Source organism: Crassostrea angulata, chromosome 6, assembly GCF_025612915.1.
Source record: "Crassostrea angulata isolate pt1a10 chromosome 6, ASM2561291v2, whole genome shotgun sequence".
Taxonomy (NCBI): domain Eukaryota; kingdom Metazoa; phylum Mollusca; class Bivalvia; order Ostreida; family Ostreidae; genus Magallana; species Magallana angulata.
In genome coordinates, this window is record NC_069116.1 from 28,705,185 (window position 1) to 28,716,665 (window position 11,481).

Here is an 11,481-nt window from a genome sequence, read left to right on the forward strand (position 1 = left end):
TAGCATGTCTATGTTAGTTTGTCCTATCAAGATGAATTTTATCCAAGTCATGACACAGAAATATTTTAATATGAAGAGGATGAGCAGGAAAAATAATAATAATAGTAATGCATTTAACCCAAAAATACAAATTTACACCCAATACCTCTCATGAATTTTTGAAAAAACTTGGTTTACGATGTAACCCAATAAGTCATACGATATGACAAAATAAAATATCAAGTAGTTAACAGATTTTTTTTCCTCTGTCAATTCAGATGGGGTGGTTTATAAACAGAATTACAGTACACACAGCACTCCATGTCTGACTTAATACTAAAGGGTAAACATAATGTAGCGATGCATGTCCATGAATGAACACAATGGCTGAGTGATTGGGTGCCACGTTTTTACACCTGAAGATAGCTTTACCTTATTAGATGGACATTTATGGGGACGCTGTTGACCTCCTGTGACCTCCGATCTACTTTTTACCTCCTGGATCTCTTAAGAGTGACCCTACATATCCACGCCAAGGATCCACACTAAATGAATCTCATGTTACCTGAAAAAAAAAATATTCATAAAAATATATTGCTTTTTTCCCACCTCTTTCAATATAGCTTATGGATTTTTCAGTGGACGCCACTGTTGGTCATATGAATTTCCTCCAGACTTCAACCATCTTAAATTTCACCTAAGTGTATGGTCATGCAAATATTGAAAAATTCATAACCCTGTTGTAGAATATTATGACTTGGATTCTATTTAAGATTCCCCTATAACACAGTTCATAAATTTTTATGTTTAAAGCTTATCTGATTATGAAATCGGGAATTTGTTTAATTACATTCATTCAGTTTTTAATAAAACTCTGTGACCTTCCACAACTACATTCATCCAACATGACTTCACAATTAAAACTACATACACATAATTATTTTGCACTTCTACATATTTAATGACCTGTCTCTTCCTTAAGTGCCAAATATTTCATGAAAAGATATTGGCAAAAAATGGGTTTAAAGGAATTTAAATAAACAAATAACAGCACTTTGTTATATTTCACTGACCAGTGTAAAATGTCGGTCATTCACAACAGCAATTGTTCCTTAATTAAGGTCTTCCGTTTCCAACGGAAGACCTTGTACTGATTCTGTTGGAAATTCTTCATTATTATTTTTCTTCTTCTTTTTCTTCTAGACGTTTCTTTAAACTGTAATATCTCGCTTGTTTGTCGTTAGATTTTATTCAAATTTTCAGGGTTTATTGGAAATAACAATAGCTTACTATAGCACAAAAGATTGTGAAATCGCTACTTCCAGTTTTGAGTTATTCCCCTTTGAATATTTTTTTAGTGGGTCTCGTGTACCTGCAAAGGCTCCGAGTTGATCCGTAGCAAGTAGTTTTAATTTACAAATCTTTAATGTACACATCTTGAACGTTGTCCTCCTAGTTTTACATGTTTGATTAACCCACGTTTACTTCTTAAAAAATTAGATCGAAATTTATGTTTCAAAAAATGTTAAATTTTGCTTATATCTTTGCTCAATAACTTTTTAGTTGTAATTTTTTTCTAGTCACATATAGAACAAAAGTTGTGCAGAATATTAAGAGCTTTCATTTGATACCATAAAAAAGGGGCTAGCCCCTAAAATGAGGGGTCTAGATCCCTTAAAAGTATTTGCCTCATAACTCTAAAACGGTAAATTTTTCGATATGGGCGTCGCTGCAAAAAATGTTGTTTGTGACTTTATTGATCTCATAAAACTGTTTTTGTGTTCGGATATTGCATAATATGAGGGTAAAAAGTAATACGTGTTGACCAGTACCCGCGGCAATTTGGCCAAGTTAACGAAACTCTCCCTCGCCCGCAGCCGAGAAAATCGGTAACCATGGTCGCGGCTGGGCTACCTAGCTAGCGGTCAGCGGTTATTTAATACACGAGAGTTGCGTCTCTCAAATATGAGTTTATTTAGCCGCAAACTCAAGAATTGTTTTAGTTTTAATTACACATAAAAGCTTATGGACTAAACGATTAGGTGTCATTTCAGAAATCGTTCAGTTAATTAATAAAAGCTATGTCATTTTCAATCTAAAGCAATATCAGACATAGATCAATTGTGGGTTTCAAGTTTAAAATAAAGAACTTCTATTTGATAGAATATGGTCATTATACTGCAAATTTTCAAATCTTCCTGGGTTCTGAGCTGTGCGTGTCTGTGCGTTGTAACTTTACGTAAACTATCCTTCATCCACGGTCGAGGAGATCAGCCACGGCTGCACTACCTAGCGGTTAGCGGTTATCTAATACACAAGTTTCGCACACCGCGACGCACACTTAGATGAATATGAACGTGTTAGAGTTTATATAGCCGTAAATACAAGAACTGTTTTAAATTTAAGTTATAAAAGTTTGTCCATCCAGTATTTATCTTATTAAAAATTTGAGTGTAAGTGAATATTAATGAACGATATTACTCCAAATCGGAAACATCGTCAGACATAAATTAATGGTTGGTTTGTATATCTAAAAAAATTTAAACCCCCCCCCCTCCCACAAATATTAAATGATGATCATCCCTCGCACATGGCCGGGGAGATCCAGCGCGACTGCACAAGTGATCCGCGGTCGGCTCGTGTTCTTCTATACGTACCTTATCACGCGTTCATGTTTCATATTTTGCACGGACAGAACTATATTTTATTGTGTTTTCAACTATTATATAGGTTTAAGATGAAAAGATAAATTTATTTTACTTGTACAGTTGATTAAGCATTGATTTAATTATACGATAGCGTACAAGGTAGTTTAAAAATCAAATCAAATTATAATCAAAGTTCCATGTTACATGTTTGCGGTAGGTGCTAGCACGATAAAATAATGTCCTGAATTGTCCAGAATTGAGGCATTTGATGATTATTTTAAGAATATTCACATGAGTTTTAAACAACTTAAGATTAGGTTCTATCGGTCACATATTAATCGCTCTGTAGTCTTTTCTACATGGTTGTTCGTTTCAGTGTGGAAGCGAACTCATTGCTGCGTCCCCCCTCCTCCCGCCCCGCTGACAAGTGCTCGCGCTGGATTTTTTTTTAAATTGCCGAAAAGATCCCCAGAACTGTCGAAAATCATTTTTGGTGACTTTTTCTTATGTGTAACATTTTCTCCTCAACGTGTTTCATTTTCCCACCCGTTTGTTAATTCGGTCAGTCTGTGTTAATTCAATCCCCACGTGCGACCGAAGATTCTCAGAACATATGTAATTGAGTAACAGTTGGAAGGGTGCTTTTATAAACAAAAAGACTATTATTCGAAGTCAATCATCTTCACATTGAAGATGTAAAATCGTAACCTGAGAATTTGGCTAATAAATTAACCCGTTAAACACGCTAAACTTCTATAGTTATGAACAGAATAATTCATCATGTATTATAATCAAAAGTTTGAAGTCAAAGGAAATTTTTTTCTTGGGAAGTACGACTACATTATGCAATGCAGTCGATCGCCATAGAAATCATCAAAGTACTCCAAGTGTCGACAGATTTCTTATTTCTTTTAAAGACCATGATAATTCACTTGACTTGCAGACTATAATATGGCGACATATCTGCCTCCCAGATATATATGCGCTTCTCAAAGGTACACTTAAGTGAGATAGATGTGAGTTATTGGGGATTTTATTTATTGCTAATTGTATGAAAATTGATTTAAAAAAAAAAAACTTTTAATTGAAGTTGTGTATTATGAGGTTGTAATGCAACTTAACTTACTTACAAGGTTAGCTACAGCCAGTGGAATACTAATTTTAGCTGAATAATGAATACCCAATATATTAAAATACAAGATAAATAGTTTCCAGAACTATAATACTATGCATGTGTATATGAAAGTTGCACCCTAATTTGTATGGCTGAAGGTGGGGAGGTAAAGGTGTATCGATGTACATACAATGTATGACTGCATATACAGATTCCGGACCGCGGGTACAGACGTTACCCATGATAGTCCTTTAATACATCAATGCGCAGTTTGATCTAGAAACTGACCAGTTTCATAACTTCTTCGAATTTCTCTTACACGGACTGTCTAATTCCTTCCCAGAATTCCAATTTACGCAAGCGCAATTGAAGTTTTTTTTTCAATTTATTTAGTCAACCCACTGACATAAAAATAAAGATTTTGCATATTATTACATTGTCGAGAAAAGTAATATTCATTTTTGTTAATAAGGTTATTTAATTCACGTTACATAGCGGTGTCTCTATGAAACAGCACCATCTGGTGTAAAATTTAGATGCTCGCTTTTGCATAAATTCTCCCGCTGATCTTTTTCTTTAGCTGATTATATATTATTTTGAATGTCCAAGTCTACTCGTATCATTAAATAATATCGGACGACACACATTTCCCTGTAGAAAAGTTCAGGGAAGCCATCAATCTTGACTAATTACTAAATTTTGTCAGCACGTAATAATTCTACAACTTGCACATAGTCTTCAAAAATTTAGAAAGATTTAAATAAAGAAGTTATCCAATAGAAAAGGTTACGTGTTTTGTAGGCAGGTTCGGTTTAAAAAAATACAATTCCTGATATGAATCATGAGTACATACTGTTTATAACAATGCTTGCTACCCTTTGAAAATTTAACTCGCCATTAAACATCTCATTTTTTAAAGAACTTTTGAAACGATTACACAAACTGTGTTCGACAAATAGTTTTCCTAAACCATTTTCTTCCTTTCTTTTTTCAGTTTTTCAATCACAACACATTTTTATAACAAAAGCAGAACTGAAAGTTTAGTCATTATAATCGTTTGACACCATATCACACATATTTTCAACCCGCAGCAACAACGGAAGACCTACTCGTGGCTTTGCCACGAGCTCTGCTCTAGTTCTTACTTCTGTATTCCAAGTTCATCATATACCATACATGTTAAAGTTTATTTCAAATATTTTTCCAACACCTTTAGGGGAAATATTGACCCAAGTCCAAAAATATTTTTCCCAGGTTCATTCTTTTCCAGGCAATTGAGGTGTTATGATTTAGAATTTAGAATAAAAGACCCTCTTATGGAAATTTATGAAGCAGAAACATTTAAAAAATCCTGTGTAAGAACGAATTAAAACTTTCTCAGCTTTTTTTTTCTATTCTTGCCACCATTTAATTCTCAGATTTCAAAACATAGCTCCCCTTGACTTAAATCTTACAATTATAATCTTGCAGCAAATATTTGAATGCATGCTCCATCTAAACTGGAGAACATAGGAAAGGGGTATCAGAATAAATGACCAAGCTAGAGCCTAAATCCATTTTACATACACAGAATGCATGCCCAATTTCTTTTTATTTTATAAAAAAAATTACTGGACTCTGCTAATGTTAATATTCTAAATTAAAGCGAGTTTCTCCCCTATTAACTTTCATGATTTGAAATTACATACTACCACTTACCATAATAAAAAAAAAACCATATGACTTGTCTTTAAGTTATGTTATGAATTTCACTTTCATGCTAGCACGCACATGAAATGATGGGTTTTTAAAAGGGGTTTTTTTTTCACCAAAACAATTTGTCTCTATTTCAATCAATGAACTTTTGTATCTGGTAAATTGCAGCAAATGCAGTTTAGAAATTATCTGCCAAATTACTTCATTATATTGAAATTCTGCAGAGCCCAGAAAATCCTTATGTTCTGCCATCAGGTGAGCTAAATCAGGTTACCTAGTAATTACTACACGTAATTAGGAACAGCATGTTTTGTAATTAACTCTTCTTCATTTCAAAGCAGAATATAAAAACCCTAAGAAGAGACACCAGCTTTCCAATCAAGGTTTGCATCTCTGACATTAAAGTTGCAATTTACAAAGATGAGTCACAGAGTTAAGAAGTAAATTGTTTCAATATAAGTGCAATCATTTTTATTTTTGCATTAATTAAGCAGCTTTCATCTGAAAAATTCCAAAAAAACACCCTGAACCAAAAAGAAAAAATACACAAACTTAATAGTGAAATAATTTCAAATAAAATTAAGAATCTCATTCCATGTTGGATGAAGAGAAGATACTTTGCAATGAACTGAAAATGCAATAATGTTTCAGAACTTCAAAGAATTTCTATAAATTAATATGGAATGAACAGTTCAAATTTTCTCCTTATGAATATCACATATTTGGTAGCAAATATTATATGCTTTGTGTGCATTTTCTATAAAAAAGAGATTTGCATCCAATTATATTTACCCTTTATTGAAAGTTATTCAATTGATGAGAAAAATGAAACGAATGTCATAATTCACTGCCCATTCTATTAAATCAAATTGAGAGTGTTCGGTTGGTGTTACACTATTGAAATTAAAATGATTAAATTATCTTAAGATTGATTTACTCTCACCCTAAATTTCTACCTAACCCAACTATTTATTGGGCAAGCATTGTTTAAATCTCTATCACAATTCAATTCAGTTAAAAAAAAGGAGACAGAAAACCCTCCAATCAGTACATCCTCATTGCTTCTAGATGAATTCATAATTTTGTTGTGGAAACTTTGGTGATTTCCAAGGGGAGTTGGCCGTACTCTCGAGCTCAGCGTAATAAGATTACGACAAACACAAAAAACCCTGTAGTTAAAGTATTTTTGACACACGGCTGCTACATTTTCGAGTCATTGACTCACAAAAGCTTGGTTATGTTCCCTATAAGTGAATATGGACCACCTATAACTATTCAATGAGAGCAATTTGCGAAGCATTTCAATGCGAAAATACCTGTTTCAATGCTTATTAGGCCAGATTTGTGAAACTTACAGCATGTAATTTTCTTCAAGTCTGTAAAAGAACTGGGTGGGGTCTGGCGTGGGTTTGGTTGAGGGTGCATGAAGAGAAAAGTCAAACACTTCTAAGTGGTCTTCTTGGAGCAATAACGTCCCCTACAACAAAAAAATCTAAGAGACAAAATCAAAGCGTGAACCAGTGCAGACAGAACAAGGATGTTTTTGATCTGCCGACACAATGGGACAACATAAGTCAATTATAAAGTCTACGAGATCCTGTCTGGTCACCAAGGGCAAACTGTTGAACTGTTTTTCTCCCCAAAATACAGATTGTATATTCATTTTTGCTATTTTTTTCTTAACAATGCAATTTTAAGGGGTACATTTTTTCTCTTTCTTTTTTTGTTGTTGTTGATAAATAAAATTTTCTCATCATAAAATATTTGAAATTTTCAATAAATCTTTTATTTCTTGCTTTGGAATTAAAAATAGGCCCATGGCATGGTGCTAAGGAATGTCGCCTATGTAGCAACTAATTATTCCATACAATTATTCCTTTAGTACTTGTAATTGTATATTAAAAGCCATTAACGTAGATATCAAACTCATGTTTTATGCTGGGGTACTATGACCTTGAATTCGAGATACCCTTCAAGTTCTGCAAGAAAGAAAAAAAAACATATTATTAAAATAGTCTTTCCAAACTTTATTCCTAGACAATGTGGCTTCATCCAACACTGACATTTTAAAGGACCTTTCAAAAATCGGATCCATAGCACTCTTGTGGGAGATTCTAAGGAAACTTAAACCATGCAACTTTTCATCAAGAGACACTTGTTATTCCACATATATACTTCTTGTAACAAATGAAATCCAATGAATTGTTATCATTGCGAAATCTAAAAAGCACTGCCCGCAATTAATTCATGAAACCATATAATTTTCAGATTGAGTGTCGTAGAGCAATTTAACCTTTGTATGAGCGATGTGCACATTTTATATGATAATTTACACCCTTTGTTGGGGAGATGTGTTACAATGTCAGCTCTTCTGTCTTATATCTTTATCTCATCAAAATCTGTAATGAAATCCACTCAATACCACCTTTGCCATTGGCACTCCCATCTCTTGAACAAACATACCAAAAGAGTATCACATACTCCATGGGTTTAACAAAAATTTTGGATAAAAATTCAGTCTACAAACATGTAATTCTTTCAAATTTAACCATGATTAAATGAAAGATGCTTGACTTTGACACAACAGTACTAGCATCACACAGCAAAAATACATTTTTTTTTTATTAAAAATTAACTTTCAATTCACCAGATTTGCTATGAAATGACACATTCTAAGCAATCACTAACAAAATGCAAAAGCAGTTTGTTCTGTAATAAAAAATTTGAACTTCTACATGTACCTAAAAAACCATGATTACCGGTAAGATGTCTTGAATAAAATAACCCAAAAAACTCTGAGTCATAGAAATGAAAACTCATTAAACCACCTGTTTGTGTAACCTTTTTGTCTGCAAGGTTAAAAGTGTTATTCTAGCAGGGTGGCTAATCGTATAAATCCTTCACCCAATTTCCTATTACTAGTTACTCAGGTTACGTTTGAACAATAAAAAAGTGATCTAGCTGTTGATGATTTGAATTACTCATCATCAAGCCTCAATTAAATGGAAGTCTTTGTGGTCAACCAGCTGAAGCCGTAAGCCGAGTTTCTAGGCAAGGTTTTCATTTTCAAAATATCTACTGCAATAAGATGTCGAGGTAGATGACTGGCATATGTACAAAACTTGCACTTACTGTCACACGACAGCTTTATCTGTCAGCAATGAACCACAATAGGTGCTCATTTATTGCTTCTTTATGTTCTAGCTACCACAGACTACAGACTCAGAAATTGACATTTAAAACCCCTCCACAGATGATGACATAATAGCCACTCAACCCTTTGCTGGCGTTGTCACCTCCTTTCTGGAACCAACAATGAGTCAAGCACATCAGACTTCCTCTCCAGCACTGATAGACCTCCTCGATGTCCAACCGATTCACACACTGAATCAGATATCACCCGTGACATCAGGAAAGGATTTCCATACACCCAACCATTAATTATCTGACTTACACAATAAGGATGTGTTTATGGTGCCCAAAGTGGAGTTGCTTGTCAAAAATTGTTAAAGAGGACATATTCAGAGTTTTTTTTGTTGAAAAAATTTGGCGGTGGTGACGATTCTGCATTCAAGAGTTCTGTGAGGAACCATCAAGGTCCCTTATTAGTCTAAAGCAGTTCAAATAGGTCATCACATTCGTTCCTACGTGTTTCCCTTCCTGTTGTTCTATAAGACTGTAAACTTTATACAATGTATTACGTGTGAGCGTAAGGAAATTAAGTTGTTTATATTTCTATATTGAACAGAAAATAAATTTATCACTTGCAAGGATTTTTTTTAACTTGTCATTTGAGAAAAATAAATGATGTATACACATAATACTTAATTTAAAGTAATTAATTTCATTTAAATGTACGGCTTTAATTAATTTTTGATACAGAGGCAATACAGCACCAGAATAGCCTACTGACACAAGACATATAGATAACCTTCTCCCTTCACCCAAGTTTCCAAACTAGAACATGATACGTTAAAAAGGTAAAACTGATACAGCTAGGACAAGTGTGCAAATGCCAACCTAGCAGATTCAATGGCTGGTGTTTACCCAATTTTGTGAAGTATGCTTGAATTCTTTCTAATCAGTGGTGATGATTTCGGAGAGAGGTATCCATTGTCTATCAAGTAGGGGCTGAAATGATTGCAGAAATCGTCTCAGAGTCTTAAACACAACATGGATGTTGCAATAATGAGCAAATATTGAGTCTTGCAGGGGAAACAAGAAAATCACAAAGACTCATAAATCTGTTGTAGAATGGATGTCAAAAAAAGGCTGCCACTCGGGTACAATTCCAAGAGCCTTCTATAAATATTTAACAAGCATACTCCAAACACACTGACAAAAATTGGACCACACAGGACAAAATAACAATAGTCAACAAAATTTATATGCTCCCTCTGTGTGTGAATTTCAATGCTCATAAATTAATGGAGTGTTGAGCAGTTTTCTAACACCTGGTGGGTCCTAAAACTGGGAGGACAGAGTCTTATGTATGTCAAGAGACGCAACACTGACTTCGAATACCAGGTTATAATCTTATCAATAAACTTCCACTTTCAAAACTCTCCATCTCATTTTACTAATTAACTACATGGTATTAAACAACTTCTTTCCCTATTTTCAGAATAAACTTCATCTTTTATTCAGCAAAATTTTTTTTTTTTAGTAACCATGAAGTTGCCCTATATGTATTGCAAATAATCAAAGATAATGTATGAAATTGATTATTGATCCATTGCACCGAGCAGAGCGGTAGAAAATGGAGGCATGGTTAGAAGTTGTCACTCAAACATCCGATCCAATGTTGTTACCAACTCCAGCAAGCTAGCAGTTCACAACAACATACTTTTTTTTGACACAACACTTTGGAAGGTTAACCAAGGTCTGAGTTGTAGGAGTATGCCACTCTATACTGCAATGTGATCCCTATCAAATGACAAAGTATCCCCCCATCTGACCCTCCAGCTCAAGTCTCCCCCTCTTATCCTGTCCCCTTAAACACTCAAGAGGTCAATCCCCTGTCAGGAAAAAAGTTGTTGAGGACAGAATTTCGAAATTCCATACTTGGCCATACAAATCAACTTTGGACGTGGCATGCAATTACCTATCAATCATTTAGTGCAAAGGAATTCTGTAGTACATCCAAGTGTCTCTTCAAGTTGCTTATAAGAAACTGTTGGATATTCACAAGTTTTAAAAATGCATTGGATGGGATCATTGTGGATTACACACTTCAAACAAAAGAATTAAATATTTTACATTAGCTCGATACAACAAAATTCCATAAATACTTCAAAATGATAAGATAAATTGCTAATTTGAGGGCAATTCAATATTTTTAATATTTTGGGATTCAATGCTTGAGGACATTCAGTTGCAACAGTGATGATATATCATTAATACTTTTAAAGTCATTTATCTCCGACCTTGACCATTTAATTAAAAATGTACATATAAAATACTCAAATATAGAATGAAAAATTAACTTTTATAGAGGAAAGATTAAGCAAACAGGTTAGAAAAAAGGGGACAACAGTTTTTTTTTTTTGTTTTTTACAGAAACTTGATCTTTCCAACCCAAAAATTAGCAGATAATATAATAAATATCAGAATAAATTCAGTATATCTTTGGCAATACTGGATGACATCCTTTAGTATTTGTGTACTGAGCCTTACATCAAGTGTGAGATTTAGCTGATCTACAGTTTGATATCAAAATTCACAATCTCTATGTATTGGTAACTGACTCTCGCTTCATCCCACAAAATATGCCACCCTTTTAAACTTTCAAATTATGCAACATACACACACAGACAAATTAGGAATTTTGACATGTGACAAAAAACACATAACACAGGTATATATCTACCGGGTATATACAATTTCATTACATTATGATCTGACAAAAGTGAAAAAAACCCAGTTCCTTCAACAAAGAGCACCCAGTATTCGATGACGCCTGGACATCTTGACTTACTAGGAGTGGACTATAGACAGGAAATGATAGCATAAAACACTCCTCACAGATGACAAAAAGAAAATAAA